The sequence below is a fragment of the Rhinatrema bivittatum genome, chromosome 4, assembly GCF_901001135.1.
Source record: "Rhinatrema bivittatum chromosome 4, aRhiBiv1.1, whole genome shotgun sequence".
In the NCBI taxonomy this organism is placed as follows: domain Eukaryota; kingdom Metazoa; phylum Chordata; class Amphibia; order Gymnophiona; family Rhinatrematidae; genus Rhinatrema; species Rhinatrema bivittatum.
The window spans coordinates 313372638-313397118 of NC_042618.1; the positions used below are offsets into that span (position 1 = coordinate 313372638).

At 46.5% G+C, this 24481-nt stretch overlaps 1 protein-coding gene across 2 annotated transcripts in view; it reads left to right on the forward strand.

Annotated features, from left to right (window-relative positions):
- LOC115090776 (ketosamine-3-kinase-like) overlaps positions 1–24481 on the forward strand; it is a 120067-nt gene that overhangs the window by 966 nt on the left and 94620 nt on the right. For both annotated transcript variants that reach the window (XM_029600277.1, XM_029600276.1), the window contains exon 2: positions 13619–13748. The gene's annotated coding sequence lies outside the window, so the exon portion shown is untranslated. The remainder of the gene's footprint in view (positions 1–13618; positions 13749–24481) is intronic.

The following is a 24481-nucleotide window of genomic DNA, read 5'->3' on the forward strand; positions in this document are numbered from 1 at the left end:
TTAAAACGCACATTTTGTGCAAGTAAACATTACTCCAAATTCAGAAGGAGTTTTGCCTACACAAATGTGCATTTGAAAATGTGCACTCAGCTCAGCACCCTCACATAGAAATTCCATGGAAATGAGGGCATTAAAGTATTCCTTTCCAATGCAGAGAGGTGCACTGGCTTAACTCTAGAAATGTTACTCCTGGTCAGATGTGGAGTAATGTTTCTAACGCTGGATCTGCTGCGGGGCTCCTCTCGTACCCAGGAAGACAAGCAGCAGAACCTCGAAAGTGCATTTATTTTTTAAGTTTAACTGTGGCCAGATAGCCAGCTAGAATCACAAAAAAAATTATGCTCCTAAATTAGGAGCACAAGAAACACATGCTCTTAAGTTAGGCATACAACAAGACAACAAAAGAGAGACATGCACCTAAATTAGTAGCACAACAAAATATATGCTCCTAAATTAGGAACACAATAAAAGATGTTACTATATGCTCTCTCCCATTCAGCCCCTCCCCACCTGAGTTAAAATGTGTGTTTAACCTGTACTGACCGCACATTTAAACTTGATATATGCACATTTTAACTCCCTATGCATTAGCATAGCATTAGCTTACCGCAATGGGAGTTAAAAAAAAAACAAACCTGTGTGTTAAAACTGCACTAAATTTCAGCACACAGGTGCTTAATGCACAGGTTATTGCATCAGCCTGTAAGTATATAAACTCCACAGTCTCTAGGATAGGAAAAAACAGACAGCGATGTGGCTATTACTAGACGCTATGAAATCATGATCCCAAATTTTCAGTACACTGACGTAAACTAAAGTAAGAAAACTGAGATAAACTGAAGCAGGAAAAGTTGTCCACAGCCCAGTTTTCAGATGACAGTGGAATGAGGAGGAATTATACAATGGGAGCATGAGACCAATTTGACTGAGAAGCTAATAATAGAGGCTTTGAAATCTGAAATTTCACTCCTAAATAGACAGTTACGTACCCAAGAAGAGGAGTTAACTTTTCTTTGGGACCCTTTCAGAGCTGCATGCCCTCTGCCTGAAACCCCAATACCAGTACCCTCTCAGTATGAAGTGGAACGTAATAGGGAACCCATTACAATTATAGAAATAACCGGGAAGAGCGGAGAAAAACACATTCCAGTAGAGAGAGAGATGGAGTTATAGCCACTTTAGGCATCCGGACAGGGTGCCTGAACCAGTTCCTAAAACTCAGTGAAAACTAAGTTTTGTAGTATTTGCTTTTGATATAGAAATGTAGGACACATAGCCAGAAAGTGTTGCATGGCAGAGCAAAGCAAAATCCCCAGATTTTACATTCAGTGCCTAATTCTCCTTTCCAGCAGGTCTGGGATTATTTTTTTATATAGATTTTATTTATAGATTTTCAAAAATACAAAACAAAAATGTTACTTTGTCATAGAAATATATGGAATCCAGAATAGAAAACTACCAAGTGTCTTTTTAATACACTATTAAAGTAATACAAATAATACTGTCATCCAAACCCAAGCAGTACAATTTTGAAGACAGGAGCAGAAACATTGAGAGAATTATAAAGAACTTAATATAGGAAATGGCATTAACAGTTATAAAACTAACAGAAAATTAAATATAGATATCCCTGGGGAGGAGGTTATGGTTCTTTGGGATTCCAAAAAAAGCTTTCAGTTGTTTAGGTTAGAAAAAATGAAACATTCATTACTATGATAACACATTTGCATGGATAACGAAGTATGAAAGAGAAACCTAAAGATATGGTTTCCTGTCTGAAGGCAAGAAAGTCCTTCCTTCTAAATTGAGTAGCTTGAGCAAGGTCAGGAAAAATCCTTAACAGATTGACCATAAAATTGGAAAGAAAAATTTCTGAAGTAATTTTGCATGGCTTTACTCGAACCTAAAGAGGAAATAAATGAAACCAAAAGAGTACAACAATCAAAAACTTCCACAGAAGAAAGTTAGTCAAATTAGGAAATTAGACATTGGTATTTTGCAAAAAACAGAAGTCCTCTTAGGAATGGAAAAACAAGTATTCACAGATGGTATTTGATCAAGTGGAAAACCTGAAATTACTTCTTTAAGTTCACATAAGGGGTTTCCCCTAATACCTTGATCAATTTTAATATTGAAGGAATTTAGAGATTTCCCAAATCCAGCCTCCAAGTCCCAAAAGGAATCTAGTGGCACTACGTCTGGATGAGGTGGAATCGTGTACGACTCACCACTGGCGATGATCTGTTCCCCGGGGACAAACACAACTAGGCTGACTCATCTATCACTTCCACTTGAACTGGCCATAGAAGAGAGGGAAGAGACAGCCATAGCCCCCTTGCCACTGTCTTCCGAGAAAAGAGGTGAGCCCTGCAGTACAGGTGCCAAACTTGCAGCTATCCCCTCCACCGTGGTCAAACCAGTCACATTATTGCTGTGCGCTGCAGGATTGCTACAAGTGGCACCTCTCTGAGCTGGAGGGAATCGTTGATGGGAGTTCAGGGATGCCGCCTCAGTAGACAAACGTGGCTCTCCCTTGCCATGAGGTAAACCGGACTCAGCTCCCTGCTAGGGAAGTCATGTAAGATGTAATAACTTGATGGTCTGAAGAAAGGGAGGATTCTGGAGGGAAAAGTTTCTTTTCGCTTGGAGAGCATCATAAACAGAAAGAAATGAAAGGAGAAATGCAAGCTCAAGAGCAGCAGGTAAGTGTGACTTCAGCCATGCTGCCATCTTACTCCCAGTCTGGGGATTATTCTTAGACAGAAAATGTTAGCCGACTCCATTTCTTGCACCCTCTCTTTGGCAAACTCAGTACCTGCTTAAATAGTGCTTTTCTGGCCATAGCTATATAGACATATCTAATGTTGGGGGGACTACCTAAAGATTGTGAAAAACAGCTGCAAATTTCCCTTGCTATTTCTCTTATACCTGTACTAGCGGACCCCTGCCACGTGTTGCAGTGGCTGAGTCAGATTCTTTACCCTCCCTCCCCCTTGCTCATTTACCTCAGTCACTCATCCTCTTCCCCCTTGGTCATGCCCCCCCCCCCCTTCCCTCCCCTGTCCCCACTCCAACTCTGTCCCCTCACACTCACCTCTCCCCTCATTCTTCCTCCCCTGACAGTTACCTCCCTCCTCATTCTCCCTCCCCTCACTGTCACCTCAGTGACTCCCCACCTGGTGAGGGCTGTTTTGTAACCTTTCGGAGATGGTGTACATTTTGTGTATGTGTTTGTGTGTGCCCACCCCCTTTGCACCCCAAAGTAATCCCCACAGAAAAGTGTTTATATAAGCCTCCCCCACCCTCCCTTCCCCCCCCCCCCAGGCCGGCGAAATAGACTAACCCACAAGAATTGCAGAATCTTGGAACTGCCCCCTGGCCCCCCCCCCTCCGAACATGGACGCAAGAACATCCCCACGCCCCCGCCCCCCGCAGGCCCGACGATACCTTTCAAAAATGGTAGTCGGTGGAGCGGGCGTTCGTTCCAGCATGGAAGTATTGGTGCCGGGCCCTCGAGGGTGGAGCAATGGGAGCGGTCGTCTCGCTCAGATAGTAAGGGCGAAGGTGCGCCTGTGCCAGTTCAGAAAATGGCGTCGACGGGCCCTCGCCCTTACTATGTCACATGGGCTACTGCCGCTATTGGCGTTCCCGAGTGTCCTAGTAAGGGAAAGAGCCGTCGGCGCTATTTTGATTGCTTGCAGCCGACGGCCGTAGTGTATGCGATGTGTCCCGGAGCGGTGTTGCCCTCCACTGGAGCAGCCCGAACTATCCTGCAGTTTTCCATGCATTTGAAGGTTGAGGGCAGTAAGTAGAAAAGTCATGTGCGTGAGGGGTGTGAGGAGGGTGTTTGTGTGTGAGTTCGTAGGGTGTGGGAATTGAAAACATGTGGCATGTGAGTGGCCTCCCGGTGTAGCATGCTGGTATTTAGTGGGTTTTTGTGGGTTTTTTGAGGGTGTGTGAAATAAGTACAATTGGCATGTGTGCGGGGGGCGGGGGGTGTGTGAGGAGGGTGGATTTGTGTCTGCTCGGAGGGTGTGTGAATCGCAAACATTGGTCACGTGTGTGTGGGGTGTGAGCGTTTGTGCAAGGTGTAAGAGCTTCTGCTTACGTCCACCAGATGTCGCTGTTTTGTGGAACCAAATTTTAAAACTTTTTTACCAGCCCCCGGTGTGACATATATGTAATGTAAGTGTAGAAGATCCTTGCCGTATGTGAGATGAAACTTGTGTCCAAATTTGAACGCAATTGGTTAAGTGGTTGCTGAGATTAGCGATTTGGTACAAATTATTTAACATTTTTATTTATATAGATGAACTTGGTTTTTGTGAAGTTTGCATTACAGTTAATTGTGCACTTGCAAGATACAGGGCTAGAAACTACTTACATTAAAAGATGAAATATTTGTATGAATTGTTACTTTTGTTTTTGTCCATGCACAGCTACACTGAGGGGTTTTTTTTTTTCTTTGATGAGAGTAGCTCTGCAAGTATGAGGAGATAAGGATGCGCTCTCTTGTTCTGTTTTGTTTGAATTGGTCTTATCCTCTCCTGCTCTCAATTACTTGTGTTTAGGAGGGCTGCTAACAAAGCAAGTTTGTTTTCCTAGCGTGTAGCAGATGGACTAAGGACCAATGGGTATAGTGTACTCCTGTTAGCGGAGACAGATCAGATTTCAATCTGACGTCAGCCCCTAGTACATATACCCCTGCAGGAAGTGCAGCTCTTCAGTATTTTCCGTCTCCATAGCAGTTAGGGACTATCTGCACGCTCTCACAGCGTTAGAACAAATTATAAGGAGAAAACCCAAATTCGGAAGAAAAAACCTACCTCTGAAGATGAGCCCCGTTCTCCTGCGGTGATACACTCGGGTCCCTCCCCCAATTGAGAATTCCCGAGGTGATTTCCGTGGTCCCTCAGAGGTGAGCCTCGTTCCGGCGGCTGAATCACGGTGAGGATCTAGCCCCCGATCCCGGGCGCGGCTGAGAGGCAGCGGGTGCACCCTCAAGCGTGGCGGTGAAGGTATTTGCCCTCTCCCCCCGCAGCCGGAAACTGCCCGGAACAAAAACCGGGAAGTGCCGAAGACAAGGTAAGGTAGAAATCTTCAGCATAGACTCCGGTCTCCGAGGTTCGAGGAGTCGCACAGGTCGCCGGCCGGGACCAGTGCCGCCGGGTTGATCTGCCCTAGCAGGGCCAGGCCCCGGTTAGTTTCAAGGGTCCTCCCACGTGGAGACCCTCCGAAGTGGTCGCCATTTTGCCCGCGTGGTCGCCGTCGCCATATTGGCCCCATTCGCCGCCCTATCCACCGTCTCGTTCCAGGCGCACAAGGCCAGCTAGGCGCACAAAAATACATGTGCACATAAAGTTGCACGCACAAAAGTCTTGTGCGCATAAGGCACACGCACAAGGGCCGTGCACATAAGTTATACGCGCAGCGCGCGCCTACTGGGCTGAGCGCATACCGGCAACTTGGGCGCACATCTACGCGCACAACCCGCATGCATATCTTAGAAGTGCCGGAGCGCATAAGGTTTTACATGCCTATAGCCATGGCACCACTGGAAATGGAGATCAAGGCTCAAGGCCTCTGCCCAGCATGCCATATCAGAGCCGCACAAAGCGAAGAGGCCAACGCCTGTGCACCCAGTGCGAGGAGGCCCTGGGAGATCCAGTCGAGGGCCAGTCCCACCCAGGGCCGAGTACTAGCTCCTCAGTGAGTACCCCAGACCTAGCAAATTCCAACGGGACACCCCCTCAGACGGGGACCTCCAGGGACTCAATGCCCCTTAGCTTGGATCCAGCGTCTATCTCATGGGTGGAATTCTTTAAAGGGATTCAACACCTTCGTCCACATGCAGGTGGAGCCCCGACTAAACAGCCACAGCCTCCACCAGAAGCCCTTTATGCCACAGACCCCTGTAGGCCTAGACAAATGTTTCCCACCGCCCAGAAGCCCCAACCTATGGGACAACGACAACTCTGAAGAGGAAGCAAGCCCCTAGAAGATGGGGAACTCCCCCTGGGGACAGAGCCTCACTGAACCATGAGACACACTTCTTCACCAAGGACGAGCTCCCAGACCTGTCACCCTCAGCCTGAAGGAGCTCGCTATCCCAGGCGCAAGTACTTCGGGGGAGCCTAAGACGAATCCCCTGCTAGGGGGCCTCCGCCAGACCCTCCCGCCATTTCCCCTCTGTTACAAGCCATCCAGCAGCTAATTGACCTGGAATGGAGTGCTCCAGAGTCCACATTCAAAGGGGGATGAGCTATGGCAGCCATGTACCCCCTGGACCTGGCAGCCAAAGACCTTCTGACATGCCCAAAAGTGGATGCCATGGTCTGCGCGGTCTCGAAGCTCACTACTATTCCGTGGAGGGAGGAGCAGCACTCAAAGATGCTCATGACCTGCGTCTGGAATCCATCCTTAAACAGTCCTTTGACGTCGCTGCTATGTCCCTACAAATAGCAGCCTGCTGCACCGTCGTGATACATGCCTGCCTATCTCAGACCAGGAGCAGCATCCCCGGGGAGGCCATGGAACCAGCAGTATCATTCCTTGCAGATGCTGCTTCCGATCTGGTGCGCACAGTGGCCAGAGGAGTGTCATCAGCTGTGGCTGCCAGGAGGCAACTCTGGCTTCGAAGCTGGTCGGCCGACGCATCTTCCAAAACGCGTCTCACAAGGATGCCCTTCAAAGGATCTCTCCTGTTTGGCAGCGAACTAGAGAAACTGACCAACAAATGGGGCGAGTCCCAATTGCCGTGCCTACCGGAGGACAGGAATAAGAGAAACCAGCGACCCTTCCCCCGGTTCTCCAGAGGCAGAGGTTCACAGCGCTTCAATCCATACAGAAGCAAATATCAAGTGCTCCGCCCTACGGGCAGGAACCAGTCCTTTTGGAACAAGCACACCAAGAGAGGAACCAGCTCGGGTCCAGGTCCCAGGCCGCACCCCACAATGAGATTCAGCTGACCGGTCCAAGGGAAGAAGCCATAGGGGCAGACTAGCCCTATTCTACCACAGATGGGTTGAGATAACTTCGGACAAGTGGGTCCTAGCCATCATTCGAGAGGGGTACTACCTGAGTTCCTACGAACCCCTTCAGACAAGTTCGTGGATCCCCTGCCACGACCTCTCCAAGAGGGTGGCAGTGGAAGCTACACTGACCAGACTACTGCCCTCGAGGCCATAACCCCAGTGCCTTCCACAAGAAATAAATACTGGACATTATTCCATTTTATTTTATCGTCCCCCCAAGAAAGAAGGGACATTCAGGCCATCCTGGACCTCAAGTCGGTCAACCGCCACCTGAGGATTCCCCGCTTTCCGCGTGGAAACCCTACGCTCCATAATAAGGGCGATACAACCGGAGAGTTTCTCACATCCATGGATCTTTTGGAGGCCTACCTACACATCCCAATTCATCAGGAACATCAGCGCTTCCTACGCTTCAAAATACTGGACCATCACTACCAGTTCCGGGCACTACCTTTCGGGTTAGCCACAGCACCCCGGACGTTCACCAAGATCATAGTGGTAGTGGGGCAACACTGAGGAAGGAAGGAATCCTCATACAACCCTTACCTAGACAATGGCTGATCAGGGGTAAATCCCCAGAGGAAAGCCGCCAAGCAACCAACAGAGTCCAAACTCTACTGGAGAGCCTCGGATAGGTGGTCAACACAAACAAGAGTTGCCTGCAGCCCTCACAATCTCTAGAATACCTAGGGAGTCTGATTCGACACCAAAGAAGACAAGGTCAGCCTGACTCCCACAAGGAGTTCAAAATTGAGGAAACCGGTTACAAATCCTGCTGAGCGAACCTTGCCCCACAGCATGAAATTACCTACAAGTCCTCGGCCTGATGACGTCCACACTTGGAAATAGTGCCATGGGCACGAGCTCACATGAGACCCCTACAGCGCTCACTTCTATTGCGATGGAATCCATGGTCCCAGAACTACGCCGTACATCTATCACTACTGGGTAGAGTCCGGACCCACTACGGTGGTGGCTGCTGACCAGCCACCTGAGCCAGGGAACAAGGCTATCTTCTCCAACCTGGACCCTGCTCACCACAGACGCCAGCCTACGAGGATGGGGAGTACACTGCGGGGAGTTAACCGCCCAAGGGCAGTGGAACACAGAAGAATTGGGATGGAACATCAACCGCCTAGAAGCAACGGGCGGTCAGACTAGCCTGCCTACGATTCGCTCACAGACTCCGAGACAAAGCGGTCAGAGTAATGTCTGACAACGCCACAACAGTGGCCTATATCAGCCATCAGGGGGGAACCAGAAGCCAACAGGTGTCCCTGGAAATAGACCCCCTAATGTCGTGAGCGGAAGTAAACCTCCAGGAGATCTCAGCCGTCCACATCGCCGGGAAAGACAACATCACGGCGGACTACCTCAGCAGAGAAAGGCTAGACCCAGGAGAATGGAAGCTGTCATCCACAGCATTCCAATTGATAGTGAACCGGTGGGGAACACCAGACATGGACCTTCTGGCAAACCGGTCCAACGCTCAGGTACCCAGGTACTTCAGCCGTAGGCGGGAACCTCAGTCCCAGGGGATCGATGCCCTGGTACAGACCTGGCCACAGGGGACCCTGTTATACACTTTCCTGCCGTGGCCCCTATTGGGTGCAATCTTTCACAAGATACAGCTACACAGGGGACTAGTACTTCTGGTGGCCCCGGACTGGCCAAGAAGATCCTGGTACGCAGACATGAGAAGACTACTGGCAGGGACACCCCTACCACTGCCTCCACACAGAGACCTGCTTCAACAAGGATCGATCCTCCACGAGGAACCAGCTCAATTCTCTCTTACGGCCTGGCCATTGAAAGGGCTCGCCTGAGAAAGAGTGGATACTCAGGGGGCTGTAATCAACACCCTACTCCGAGCACGCAAGTTCTCCACCTTCTTAATGTACATAAGAATTTGGAGAGTATTCGAAGCCTGGTGCGAAGGCCACAACATCATTCCACGCTCAATTAAAGTTCCTGTGATCCTGGAATTCCTGCAGAACGGGCTACAGAAGGGTCTGTCCCTCAATTCCATCAAGGTACAGGTGGCCGCATTGTCATGCTATGGCTCCAAGAGCAAGGGCGACAGCATAGCTTCTCACCCGGATGTTTCACGCTTCCTTAAAGGAGTCAAACACATCCGCCCACCACTAAAGTGGCCGGTACCTCTCTGGAATCTCAACCTGGTCCTGGATTTTCTAGCAGGAGCCTCCTTCAGGCCACTCCGAGGCCTGTCCCTCCGCCTGTTAACTTTAAAGACAGCATTCCTGCTGGCAGTTTGTTCATCCCGCCGCATTTCGGAACTACAAGCACTGTCCTGCCGTGAATCGTTCCTCCGGCTCACCCCGGAAACCATCCAGTTACGCACGGTCCCTTCGTTCCTTCCCAAAGTGGTGTCACACTTCCCATCTTAACCAAACCATCTCGCTACCATCGCCGGATGAGTTGAAGAATTTGGAAGACGCTCGTAGTCTGCGCCACCTCAACAACGGCAGGCTCCTATCCAGATACCTGGAAATGTCAGAACCCGTACGAAAGACGGACCACCTATTCGTCCTTTACAGCGAGAAGAGACAAGGGGAAGCGGCCTCATGGACAAACACAGCCCGCTGGATCAAGGAAATCATCAAGGCGGCCTACGTAGAAGCAGGCAAGTCACCACCTCTACAGGTCAAGGCCCATTCTACGAGAGCCCAGGAGGTGTCCTGAGCAGAAACCAGAATGTTGTCACCCGCCGAGATTTGCAGGGCGGCGACATGGTCCTCCATCCACACCTTCTCCAGATTCTACCGTCTGGATGTTCAGATTCGGGAGGACATGGCATTTGCAAGGGCAGTACTAAGCGGGTCACGGGCAGCCTCCCACCCGGTTTGGGAGTAGATTTTATACATCCCATTGGTCCTGAGTCCATCTGCTACACGCTAGGAAATGGAGAAGCTACTTACCTGATAATTTTGTTTTCCTTAGTGTAGACAGATGGACTCAGCATCCCACCCTTGGCTGCCGTTACGTTCGGAATTCAAATGATTCAAGGGTAAGCCATGCTTTCATTTACCTAGGACAGCCACCCTACTGGGTGTCGACGCTTTCCGGTTGAGGGCACTGGCGGTCTCCAGCTATTCAACCAGTTCATGTTAATCAAGTTAATCAAGATATAAAGTTTAACCAGTTTTGAAGTTATTCAAGTTAATCAAATTAGTCACACATATATCCACAATGCTTTTCGAGGAGAATACTGAAGAGCTGCACTTCCTGCAGGGGTATATGTACTAGGGGCTGACGTCAGATTGAAATTTGATCCGTCTCCAACTGCTAACAGGAGTACACTATACCCATTGGTCCTGAGTCCATCTGTCTACACTAAGGAAAACGAAATTATCAGGTAAGTAATTTCTCCAATTCTCTTTGTATATTATTAATGTATAAGTCAGCAGAGAAGTCTTGAGCCATAGAGCCAAGAAATCAATGTATGTAGCTCTTTTATAGTGCGATCTGATGCAAACTAATGTGAGACTGTTATAGAAAGAGAGAAGGTTCTTGCCCTCTCCCACCCTTCTCTCACTAAAGTTGCAATAACCGAGACCGGATCTGCAAAGTTTTGTGTGTGTGTGGGGGGGTTTCCCTATTTTGCTTTGTTAATTTTTATTCTGCATTGTATCTGTCAGCTCTCATGTGACACGGTTTTAAAAGTTTATAACAGATTTTATTTCTTTACACAAAACTTGGGCTTTGCTTTTTCAGCATCAGAAGTATCAGGTTAATAATGAGTGGACTGCTTAAACAGTTTTATGAGCGCTGGTTTTTAACGCACATTTCTAATGCCCGGATTATTAATTTTTTTAACTGATTCAGTAAGATAATGAAATGCAAATGCATTGGGAGTTTAAAAAAATACAAAAAACGTTTAAGAGTAAAATGTTATTTGGCACAGGTCCAACGCACATTTTAACAAAAAGGGGGAAGGCATCCATGACAGGCCATTAGTAATGGTAGCCACCACCACTTTGCTGGATAAATACTGATTTATCCGGCTATATGGCGCAGGTGACTGTTACTTAGTCAGATAAGTATTTATCCAGCTAAGTAGCAGTAAACCATGCCAGATAGCTGGATAAGTACTGACTTATCTGGCATCTGTTATCCTCTGCCAGATAAGTCAGTACTTATCCTGGTAAATGGCATTAGCTGCTACTTAGCCGGATAAATACAGGCTTATTTACGTAAGTAGCGTCAGCTACTGCCACTTACCTAGATAAGTCAATACTTATCCATGGATATTTTAAAACTTTTTAAAACATTGTTTCCCCCTTTTTAGGGGTTTTGTGCTCGCACAGTAGCACTGGAAACTTAACTCCAGTTCTGACCTACAGTTAAGTTTCCAGTGCTAAAAAGGTGCACTGGCCAGATGTAGTTTCTCTGTATCAGGGAGTACTGCTTAATGCCCTAATTTGCATGGGATTTCCATGTAAGGGCGCTAGGCAGTACTCCCATTTAGAAATACATATTTTCTGTGAGCAAAACACAGCAAATTTTACACAATCAAAATGTATGTTGAAGTGTAGGCCGAAAAATGCGTATACCTGAACGCACCTTTCTGCATCGGCCTGACAGTGAGTTACATTGAGGTGTTTTCTTTAAGGAAATTAACTTTGCTTGAATGAATAGTACAAGGAGGTAAGAAAAAGAGAAGGGCACCCCGATGAAGTATTGGGGTGCCCGGGCATAATGTGAGTGCCAGGCACCTGCCGTGCCTTCACCCGGGGGAGGGGGCAGGGAGGGCGTCCGCACACCTGTCCATTGGTCACCATCCCCAAGGACGTAGCCTGTTCTCGGGGAGGCGGGCCGGGAGCATCATTGGTTCCTCGGGGTGAAGCGAACCAATCGGCAGGCACCGTGCCGATTAGGTCGCCTGGGAGCGTCGGCAGCTACTTCTTTGCCTGCTGGCGCTCCCTGGACTCACATCACTGGATCACTTCTCCAGGCCCTTGCTTCAGCCGCGGCAGGCCTTAATCCTCCATCGCCACCTGAGTACCCATGCCTGCACTCCCTCACTCAGGATCGGGTGCCCCACATCTGCCTCCTGGCTGCCTGAGTGACAATTGGTTCCCCTGCAACCTTCTCTCATCTCCGCTCGGCCTGTGTGCCCCATCCGTGTTCCTGCCCCCCCCCCCCCCCCAAATCGCGTGAGCCCTTCGGCCTTTCCTTCAGGCCTGCTGCTGTCTGCAGGCCCAAGCCTTCTTGCTGCCACGTGAGCACCAGACCCGACCCCCCCCCCCCCAACTTGCGGCCCCATGCCGGCTGCGGCCTCCTTGAGTGCCTGTTGCTGCCTCCTCAGGCCCTGCTCCCCAGACCAGGCCTTGTCCACGTGCTCTATGACCTTGCCTGCTCAGGCCCCAACCCCCCGAGCCTCACTTCATTAATTTCTCCAGCATAAAAAAATAAAATAAACATAGATGGAGGCCCAAGCTCCACAGTACAGGCAGATGGAGGCCCCAGCACCACAACTCCACCAGATGGAGGACTCAGTGCCGCTGCTCCGCCGAATGGAGACCCCAGCACATCAGCTCCGTAAGATGGAGGCCCCATTGCCACAGCTTTTCCAGCCTGGAAGTGAAAACTACCAGCATTCCCCTGGCGTGACCCGCATGTCCCCGAACCTCAGCCTGCGCGAGATCGACTCCGAGGAGGCCACAGTGACACTGGGAAAGGTAATGGGTGAGTCATTGACAGATCAGGAGAATTTCATGAGTGGACGCCAGACCAGACCCCGTTGAACAGAGGTTGGGAGGGGTTCCGCTCGAGCAACGATGCTGTACACATCGGAACCACCTGCCCCAAAAAGAAGACGTCACACGTGGGGGAAGACAGATAGGGAAGCAGTGTGTATTCCTGGCCCCCATTCGACTCTGAAGCACTACGTAAAGGATTCTACGCGACAGATGGTGCCACGCAAACACTGCGGAGAGAAGAAGCATACACCGTAGAGGTACTAGGACGCGGACCTACCAATCATCCCACTGGTGCCTTCTTCGGCCAAAGTAAAGTACGCCTTGGCCCTACGGCAGATCTAGGAGCAGCTGCTTCGTCACGAGTTGAAGGTGCCACAAGGATAGGAAAGGACAGTGCGGACTACAACAGCGACGGAGGAGGCAGTTGACCTCAGATCTCCAGCCAGCAGACAGGCGATACAGTGGCAGAGCAGAGACAACGCTTCCACCACTGGAAGCGGGTGAGTGGGGACCAGTCTCGAACAGGGTTTGAAGGGGAGCGAGGGTCCCTTACTTCCCCGTCCCCAAGAGAATTACCATCTTACGGGACCGTTGCCCCAGCTCGCCACTGGAACATGTAACGGTCACGGCCCTCTAGGCGGATCGCCATCCCCGATGAGTAGGTTGGGTGATCCACCCAGCTATTGGCCAACAGGGTACGAGGGATTCCCGTACGGTTACCCGCCCCCTGGAGTAGGGAGACCTCCAGGATCACAGCCAGGTTGCAGTCCCTATAGGAATGCCTCTCACTCATAAGTGGGCAATACCAGCATGTCAGATACGCTAGGTCCTGCAGCTTCTGCTGTCTCTTTCTCTTCACAGATGCCAACCACATCGGATGGGCGACTTTATGACATCGAACACGAGTGGAACGAAGAGCGTATGGCGGAGGGTAACTCCAGACATTCGGCTTTGGCAGCTGGCTCCATAAACAGAGAGGTCTTGAACTCAGGTGAGATGGGTACCTGGGTCGGGGGTTACACAACGTTCTTGCTAATATATTAAATGCTGGTACTGCGCAGCCTGGCTTCTCTGCTAATATATCAAATGCATGTACTGCGCAGCCCGAGTGGAATACGGTCAGAACAGAGCAGGTCGCAAGAAAGCTAGGAAGCAGGACAAGGCCAAATGTAAGCACAAGCGCACTAGGTCTAGCTCTTCAGATTCCTCAGCATCCTCTTCCTCCTCAAACTCATGCTCTTCTGGATCGTCCTCTAGTGAAGATGCATAAAAAGAGGACAAGGGGCAGGACAGAGGTGCACCAGCATTAGTTACATTTTCAGAACTTTGGGAGGATGTGCCCAAGTCGATGCACAAGAAAATTAGACAGAGGAAATATATTGACCTCTTCCATCTACTCAAGGAGAGGCAGGGGAAAAGAGTTAAAAAGGAGAGGAGTTGAGCGCTTACCAGGCACACAGAATAAAACAGTAGCTAGGAACGTACTAAATTGGACCCGTTCATTCCTGAGACTGGCGAGCGTAATAGGCCATCATGATAGCTCCCAGTATGGCCCGATGTTAGCATACGCAGATACGATATTGGCAGCCAGCAAGGACTACAAAGGCTGGTTCTGACTTACGACGAGTGCTTCCGGGACCGTATGGAAGAGAACAAATTTCTATCCTGGCACTGGGAGTACTCATCTCATGGGAAGGATTTGGTCCCTAGGAGAATAGTTGGGAACCTGCAAGTAACATTCTCGACAAGGAGTTGAACAGACAATTCCACAGTTTTCATCCTAGGAAACCAAAACCCCCAGGGAGGGGCCCTAAGAAGGGGGGTACTGTTACGCCCGTCGGTCACAGATGGCTGCGACCACTAATGCTTACCTTTTTCTTTGCTGCCTTGTCACCTCTTGGACGAATGGTGGTCTCCGCCAACCACTGCCGACCTGCCTGGCATTCCCGGGATGGCGTGGGCGCTGCCGACCACCATCTTGCTTCAGGAATTACCTAGTCGTGGGCAGGCCACCTTTGTACACGTCATGGCGGAAACCTCGGGCGCTTCCCCTCCAGATGAAGTCATCTACATGTTGTACTTAAGCTGGCTGGCCCTCCAGTTCAACTAGTTATCAAGTTCCCTCGTTGCTGAATTTCGCTCCTTCCTTGGACTTCCAGTTCCAGACTCTTGGCATGAGACGCTCTGGGTACCCACTCCTCGGGGACCCTTCCTCGTCTCTGGCTATCTGCGCCTCGGAGGGTCTTCTTGCTTTGGACTACTATCTGTCCCGCTCCCCGGGACCTCTACTGGAACCATCTCCTGTGAGTACCTTCTACTATGGACTTCAGTGCTACCAAGCCTCATTGTGGGATCCTCTTCAGTATACCCCGTGCCTCGGGCCACTACCGTGTCATCCCCAGTGGGAACCACTCCGGTATACCCTGTGCTGCAGGCCATCACTTCAAGGTTCCTGCACCTCAGACTATCATCTTGCTACCACTACTGTGAAACCTCTTCGGCATACTCCGCTCTGCGGGCCACTACCGGATCTGCACGTCTGAGGTATATCTACACTACTTAGAGATTTCCTGGCGTACTCCGCGTTGCGGGCCACTACCAGATCTTCACATCGGAGGTCACCCTTGGGTATACCCCTCTGCTCAAGACTGTACTTTACTGCACTTCCTGCTCCCTGCGCTCTGCTTTTCTTCTTAATAAAGACTATTCCACAGCTGTGTCTGCCACCACTGAGACCGCGGCTACTGATGGTGAGGCTAACAGGGCTCCTTCCTGTGGGCGGAGACACCTCACCTCGGCCTAGGGTTCACACTCTTACCAGTTCTTAACACTTATGTTGCTGGTTAGGTCAAAAGAAATCTTGAGATCTGAATGTTATTCCCTTTGTCACATGGCATCCATCTAGGAGCCATTTAGGGGCAGGTAGATAGATGGTGCACCTGAATTTAATTGTTCTAGCTACATCCAAAATATAATAATGCAGTGTGTGAACAGCCAGTGTGAGAAAACTGACCCGAGATCAGAATTCATATCAGCCTGGAGGGACACCCAACTAACTACAGAACCACAGATGTATAATTTAGGAGCAAACTGTGAACTTTTGCTAAGCAGGCTATGATAAGCAAAGTGGGCCTGACACTAAACAGCCATTGAGAGCTTGACCATGAACTGATGAGCCGGACATCCCCAAAAATCAGATAAGCCAACCACCAGCACAGAGATTGCAATGGACAACAGGAGATGCTGAGAACAGCCACAGAGTCCTAACAGCATGGAAGCAAGCCCTGATAAAGATTTCAATTTGGCCAGACTTTTAAGACAGCTAAACGTCAGGTGCAATAAAGCTTAGATGGGGCTAGATATTCCTGTTTGGGGGTAATCTGATCAGCTACTCAAGAGTGGGCAAGGAACTAATGAAATTAGTCTTACAACTATGGTAGTAGCCCTAAGATCTATATTTGTTAGTGTTTAAGAGGCCAGTATTTAATGTGTTTATGTACCAAACAAGTTATACACATGTGGATAAGTGCAAGGTGATGCATATAGGGAAAAATAACCCATGCTATAATTACACAATGCTGGGTTCCATATTAGGTGCTACAACCCAAGAAAGAGATCTAGGTGTCATAGTGGATAACACATTGAAATTGTTGGTTCAGTGTGCTGCGGCAGTCAAAAAAGCAAACAGAATGTTGGGAATTATTAGAAAAGGAATGATGAATAAAACGGAAAATGTCATAATGCCTCTGTATCGCTCCATGGTGAGACCGCACCTTGAATACTGTGTACAATTCTGGTCGCCGCATCTCAAAAAAGATATAATTGCGATGGAGAAGGTACAGAGAAGGGCTACCAAAATGATAAGGGGAATGGAACAACTCCCCTATGAGGAAAGACTAAAGAGGTTAGGACTTTTCAGCTTGGAGAAGAGACGACTGAGGGGGGATATGATAGAGGTGTTTAAAATCATGAGAGGTCTAGAACGGGTAGATGTGAATCGGTTATTTACTCTTTCGGATAGTAGAAAGACTAGGGGACACTCCATGAAGTTAGCATGGGGCACATTTAAAACTAATCGGAGAAAGTTCTTTTTTACTCAACGCACAATTAAACTCTGGAATTTGTTGCCAGAGAATGTGGTTTGTGCAGTTAGTATAGCTGTGTTTAAAAAAGGATTGGATATGTTCTTGGAGGAGAAGTCCATTACCTGCTATTAAGTTCACTTAGAGAATAGCCACTGCCATTAGCAATGGTTACATGGAATAGACTTAGTTTTTGGGTACTTGCCAGGTTCTTATGGCCTGGATTGGCCACTGTTGGAAACAGGATGCTGGGCTTGATGGACCCTTGGTCTGACCCAGTATGGCATTTCTTATGTTCTTATGTTCTTATTCCTTTGAATAGTGCTGATACTAATATGTCTATTTACAATTTAATTAATTTTTCTTTGCATTTTCATGCAAAAAAAGACAAGAAGGGCATAATTTTACATAAATTATAAAGGAAACATTCAAAAAGAAAATGTAATCAATAATTATGCCATTAGCCCACATTCTGGGGGAAAAACAATAATAAACAAGGAAAAAGAAAGAAATTCTCTTAAATCGCATCAGGAGGAGAAATTACTATTGATGATTACCCTTCATTAACCCCTCCAGTTTTATCCCTAATAAATGTTTCTAAATGATATGGATTCATAAATACACTGATTCTGATTATATGAAATATGGTATTTACAGGGATATTTGAGAAAGAAGGTAGCTCCCATAGACAGAACCTTAGATTTTAATGAAAGAAATAGTTTTCTATGATTTAAAATAACCTTAGAGACATCAGGAAACACATATTTTCTACCACAGAAAGCTACCCATTTATTTCTACAAAACTTGAAAAAGACTAAACTTTTGCTTTGTTCTAAATAAAATGAAATAAAGTTGCCCTTATTGGAATGCAATCGATAGGTGACTCAAGGAAATCAGAGTCCAGGACTATCTAACCTCAAAGAGTCCATGGCTCCTTCAGAGGAAAAAATCTTCCTAGATTTAGGCAAGTAAAAAATTGTAGATACTAAAGGCAGTCTAGCTTCTGGAATTAATAAGATCTCACCAAAAACTTTACGAGAGGTGGGGGTACATATCTCGCCTCTACTTGTAGAAGAGCAGACAACGAATAACCACCTAACCACTGCTCCAAGTGTTGGGTGGGTGAGAAAAAAGAACTTCCCGATAACGAATCTCTGATGTGTCTCATCATGTATATTAGGTTGTACTGTTGCATATCAGGGCATTTCAACCCTCCCTCCTCTAGCGGTTTCCAGAGAATGTTCAAAGCAATTCAAGATTTCTTTCCTTTCCAAAGGAACACTCTGATCATTCTATGCAATTTTTCCAAATCCACTTTTTTTCTAGCCATATAGGAACTATTTGCAACAGATAGAGCCATCTCGGTAGCTCCATCATTCATCAAATTAATTCTGCCTATTAATGAAAGTAGAAGGTGATTTCATTGCATCAAATGTCTACTTGTTTTTTTTTTTAATAACAGAGGAATATTTAGGCAATAGAGGTCACTTATATCACTAGGAATATTTACCCCCAAGTAATTAATTGTTCCAGTAGCCCATTTAAGTGGGAACTCAGTTTCCCAAGAAGCATAAAGGTGACCATAAAGTTCTAGGGCTTCAGACTTGTCCCTGTTAATTTTCAATCCCGAAAAAGCTCCAAAAGCTACTTGATGGGCCAACACCTTTGGTAAGGAGATTCTAGGCTTAGTCCAGAAATATGAGGACATTGTCTGTAAAAGCTGCAATTCAAAAAGAAGTATGTCCCATCTCCAGACCCGAAATGCCCTCATTAGATACTATTTTCTGGAGAAGAGGGTCAATTGTTAATATGTATAACAGGGGAGAAAGTGGACAACCCTGCCTCACTCCTCAATGTAAAGGCTGCAGATTTAGCAACATTTGCTAAGATGTGAGAGGTGGGATTTTGGTAAAGAAGTGATATGTAGGAAACTATATTCCCCTCTATACCATAATGGTACAACACCGAGAAAAGGTATGGCCATGACACACGATCGAAAGCTTTTTCAGAATCAAAGCTCACCGCCATAGAAGGGAAGAATTTCAATTGGCAATGAGAAATTGCAGTAAGTAATTTGACAAGATGTGTACTGGCTGATCACTCTTTAACAAATCCTACTTGTTCCTCTATTATTATATGAGGAAAGACCATGCTTAACCTGTTTGCAAGAACTATTGCTAGATGTCTGAGGTCACAGTTCAGTAATGAAATAGGTCTATACAATGCAGGGTGGATTGGATCTTTGCCTGGCTTAGCCAAATCTGTTATAAAATCTTTGTTGAAATCGCGGGGAAATTTACCTAATTCCAGAACATCCCTATAGAAAGAGCCCAGGAGATTAACTAGATGGTCTTTTAGTAATTTAAAATAATCATAGGAAAAGCCATCAGGTCCTGGCGATTTTCCTGTTTTACTAGATTTTATGGCCTGGAGTATCTCAAGTGAGGAGATCAGTGTGTTCAAGTAGTCAGCTTGAGAGGAGGTAAGCCTTGGAATTTGCAATCCACTAAAAAAAATGTCCTCTTCTCTTTGTCCCCCTTGCCTATCATCAGAACATAGTTGTTCATAGAATGAGCGAAGCTTTTCATGAATATTCTTATGATGCACCACCCAGGAACCATTCATGGTCTTTAATTTACGAATATATGTTTTCTCCTGATGTATCCGAACTACATTAGCCATACGTTTGCCCGCTTTATTACCATACTTGAAAAAAGAGTGCTCTGCATACTATAAATATTTTAATGCACATTGATGTAAATATGCTTGTAATGAACTAAGGAGTTCCCTATAGTGTGTATTTCCTTCTGGAGTGAGGTTGGCAATTAAAGCGGATTTGAAAACTTTCAACTGAGCCTCCAACTCTATGGTTTTTGCGTTTAGTCTTTTATTTCTACAATGTAAATATGAAATTATTTCTCCCCTAAGCACAACTTTACTAGTTTCCCAAAATAGACTGGGGGTTTCTGTATGCTGGGAGTTAGTATAATAATATTGGGACCATTTGTTTTCCAAAAATTTTTTGAATTCCATATCGTCTTTTAGAAAGGAAGGGAACCTCCACCATTTGTCTTGAAGATTTTGTTCATTGAGATTAAGTTCAACCCATATTAAAGCATGATCAGATGCTCCAGTACTTCCAACTATCACTGAAACCACGTGTGGGAAAAGTGATTGTGAGCCCAAAATATAATCAATACGTGAAAAAGAATTATGTACCTTAGAAAAATGGGTGTAGTCTCTCTCTTCTGGGTGAAGGGTTCTCCAATAATCCAATAATTGCAAATTCTCACATAAACTAGGAATACCCCATTTTTGAGGGAAGGTATTATGCTTATGAGCAGTTTTCGATGGTCTAGCGTGGGGTCAGCAATAGGGATGTGAATCGTGTGCCCTATCGTCTTAATGATCGAAATCGTCTGGCAGGAGAAGAAAATCGTGTTTGGCACGATTTTTTAGTTAAAAAATCGTTAAAAATCGTTTTTTCCAATTAGTGCGCACTAACGGGCGTTAGTGCGCACTAACAGAAAATGATACAATTTGACACTTTTCAGGTCAGTTAAGGTCAGTTTAGGAATGAATATGTATTCCTATTGGCTGCCCTCTTATTTATTCATGTTATCAAGGTTCCCACTGACAGTATATGGGGGATGGGAAATGGAAACAGTTGGTAGCTTGACAAAAAAAGTAATGTGATCAGTCAATGTGACTAGAACTTGTGCCCTAACCCTGATACCAGGGGTGTTGTGATCTTCCTGCACACAGTGCCCTAACCCTGGCACCAGGGGTGTTGTGATCTTCATGTACATAGTGCCCTATCCCTATTAATACCAGGAGTGTTGTGATCTTCCTGCACACAGTGCCCTAACCCTGACACCAGGGGTGTTGTGATCTTCCTGCACACAGTGCCCTATCCCTATTAATACCAGGAGTGTTGTGATCTTCCTGCACACAGTTCCCTAACCCTGACACCAGGGGTGTTGTGATCTTCCTGCACACAGTGCCCTATCCCTATTAATACCAGGGGTGTTGTGATCTTCCTGCACAATGTGTGCAGTAAAGGAGACCTGCCTTTTCCACATGCTGGAGTCAATGTGTGCAGTAAAGGAGATTTGCCTTTTCCACAGCTGGAGTCAGTGTGTGCAGTAAAGGAGACCTGCCTTGTCCCAAGCTGGAGTCAGTGTGTGCAGTAAAGGAGATCTACCTTGTCCCCAAGCTGGAGTCAGTGTGTGCAGTAAAGTAGACCTGCCTTTTCCACAAGCTGGAGTCAATGTGTGCAGTAAAGGAGACCTGCCTTTTCCACAAGCTGGAATCAATGTGTGCAGTAAAGTAGACCTGCCATTTCCACAAGCTGGAGCCAATGTGTGCAGTAAAGGAGACCTGCCTTTTCCACAAGCTGGAGTCAATGTGTGCAGGAAAGGAGACCTGCCTTTTTCCCCAGCTGGAGTCAATGTGTGCAGGAAAGGAGACCTGCCTTTTCCCCAGCTGGAGTCAGTGTGTGCAGTAAAGGAGACCTGCCTTGTCCCCAAGCTGGAGTCAGTGTGTGCAGTAAAGGAGATCTACCTTGTCCCCAAGCTGGAGTCAATGTGCTGTAAAGGAGACCTGCCTTTTCCACAAGCTGGAGTCAATGTGTGCAGTAAAGACCTGCCTTTTCCACAAGCTGGAATCAATGTGTGCAGTAAAGTAGACCTGCCTTTTCCACAAGCTGGAGTCAATGTGTGCAGTAAAGGAGACCTGCCTTTTCCACAAGCTGGAGTCAATGTGTGCAGGAAAGGAGACCTGCCTTTTCCCCAGCTGGAAGTGTGTGCAGTAAAGGAGATCTGCCTTGTCCACAAGCTGGAGTCAATGTGTGCAGTAAAGGAGACCTGCCTTTTCCACAAGCTGGAGTCAATGTGTGCAGTAAAGGAGACCTGCCTTATCCCCAAGCTGGAATCAATGTGTGCAGTAAAGGAGACCTGCCGTTTTCCCCAAGCTGGAGTCAATGTGTGCAGTAAAGGAGACCTGCCTTGTCCCCAAGCTGGAGTCAATGTGTGCACATAATGCAATGCACAGGAAGCAATGATGTGACTGCTGGAGTGGTGCACTGCCTGCCTACCTAGGCTTGAATATATTAATGCTGCAGTACTAATAAAAATAAATTATAATTCTGCTAAAATGCCACTAGCCTCACCAGTGACACTAGGCTAGTAGCCTAGTCAGACATTCACCACCACCTAATAATAATTAATTATTAATTCAGTGATATAATAAATCATTTAAAAAAAATTGAGTAGGTTAATATAATAGATGACTGTAGTAGATTGAATAAAGATCTGATGTTTCTGCTCTCCTCACACCAAACAAAAGCAACACACAAGCAGAGAAGCCCTTCTTATAAAGCTGAGCTAGTGAGTTAAGTAGGAGGAAAAGTAAACATACTGGTGGCCAGTGTGGCTACTTAAAAAATACACTTACCAACAATCAATTACCACATATATTTGAACTGTGTAGTTCCAGCCAGGACCACCTTTCTAAAATGCACAGTGATTGGCAAATTCAACATGCACTAGCATTTCACGTGCCTGCTAACAAAAATAATAAACAAACAAGTTCTAGTCACATGAGTGATGATCATCACATTACTTTTTTTGTCAAGCTTCCAACTGTTTCCATTTCACATCCCCCCAACCATTACCTCAGTGGGAACCTTGGTAACATCAATAGATGAGAGCACAGCCAGCCAATAGGAATACATATTCATTCCTAAGTGACCTTTACTGACCTGGGAAGTGTCAACAATTTGTATCATTTTCTGTTGGTGTTCGTGAGTTTCCAGTTTCATTTCCCATCCCCCCAACCATCACCTCAGTGGGAACCTTGGTAACATCAATAGATAAGAGGGCAGCCAGCCAATAGGAATACATATTCATTCCTAACTGACCTTCACTGACCTGGAAAGTGTCAATTTGTATCATTTTCTGTTAGTGCGCACTAACGGGAGTTAGTGCGCACTAACTCCCATTAGTGCGCACTAACACGATTTAACGATTTTTAACGATAAATCGTTAGAATTTCTATTGTATTGTGTTCTATAACGATTTAAGACAATATTAAAAATATCGGACGATAATTTTAATCGTTGAAAAACTATTCACATCCCTAGTCAGCAACACAATTAAAATCTCCTGTGAGGATGAGCCAGCCTTTGCTATGAATGGTAAGGAGTGTGGAGATTTGCTTAAAGAAAACAGGGTTAACATAAGAACATAAGAAAATGCCATACTGGGTCAGACCAAGGGTCCATCAAGCCCAGCATCCTGTTTCCAACAGTGGCCAATCCAGGCCATAAGAACCTGGCAAGTACCCAAAAACTAAGTCTATTCCATGTAACCATTGCTAATGGCAGTGGCTATTCTCTAAGTGAACTTAATAGCAGGTAATGGACTTCTCCTCCAAGAACTTATCCAATCCTTTTTTAAACACAGCTATACTAACTGCACTAACCACATTCTCTGGCAACAAATTCCAGAGTTTAATTGTGCGTTGAGTAAAAAAGAACTTTCTCCGATTAGTTTTAAATGTGCCCCATGCTAACTTCATGGAGTGCCCCCTAGTCTTTCTACTATCCGAAAGAGTAAATAACCGATTCACATCTACCCGTTCCAGACCTCTCATGATTTTAAACACCTCTATCATATCCCCACATTAGGACCATATACAGTACATAGTGTCATTTCTTTTTCATTTAACTCCCCAATTAATATATCTGCCTTTTGGATCAGATATTTCCTTGGTGATTTGGAAGGATATAGATTTATGAATTAGGATGGCCACACCTGCTTTTTTTCCCATTGCTTGTGCATAGTGCACAGTTCCCGCCCAATCCCTTCTCAACTTCCTACTCTCAATCCCATTTACGTGGGTTTCTTGTATGCAGGCTATGTCTGCCTTGGCTCTCTTAAGGGCTTGAAGCATCTTAGTACATTTTACTAGGCTTCCCAGACCATTTACATTCAAACTAACTATGTGCAGATTAGGGGCACAATGATGGAAAGCGATCTATGGATGTGAATTAGGCCCCACCAGTGAGCCTTACATCTTGCCAATGATGCCCATGTCGGTGTATGGATTTCAATCCCCTGCTTCCTCTTCCCCCCTCTCTTCCCACCCTTCCCCTTCCCTCCCAACCCTTCCCCTAATTTAGCCTTACCCCACATAATATTCTATCAGTACTTGGGTCCGAGTTAAAGTATCTGGGGCCTCTGGGGGTTCGTTTACGATCTGGGTCAACCCCATCCTCTCATTTCTTTGTTCTGTCCGTATAAACGGATAAAGAACTTACAATTTTTGCTTCGCCATGTCAGAACTTAAGGTGATTTGCATCTTAACAACACATGTTAACTGTATTAAATTAGAAATTAACAAGAGAAATACCATTCTTAACAATGTATGTGATTTCCTTTAAAAGAGAGACAATACTGTTTGTGCTATTAGACCAATTGAGGTTCAGTTACTCCTTCTGAGTGCAGCTTGTCATTCGTAACCCCATATTTTATGGTTACGCAGGCACAGCTCGTAAAGAATGCTGCAGGGGCCTCATAAACAGTTCCCTCTTTGGCACAAGTAATCTTTTCCCAGAAAGACCATTTAAAATATTTTTCTG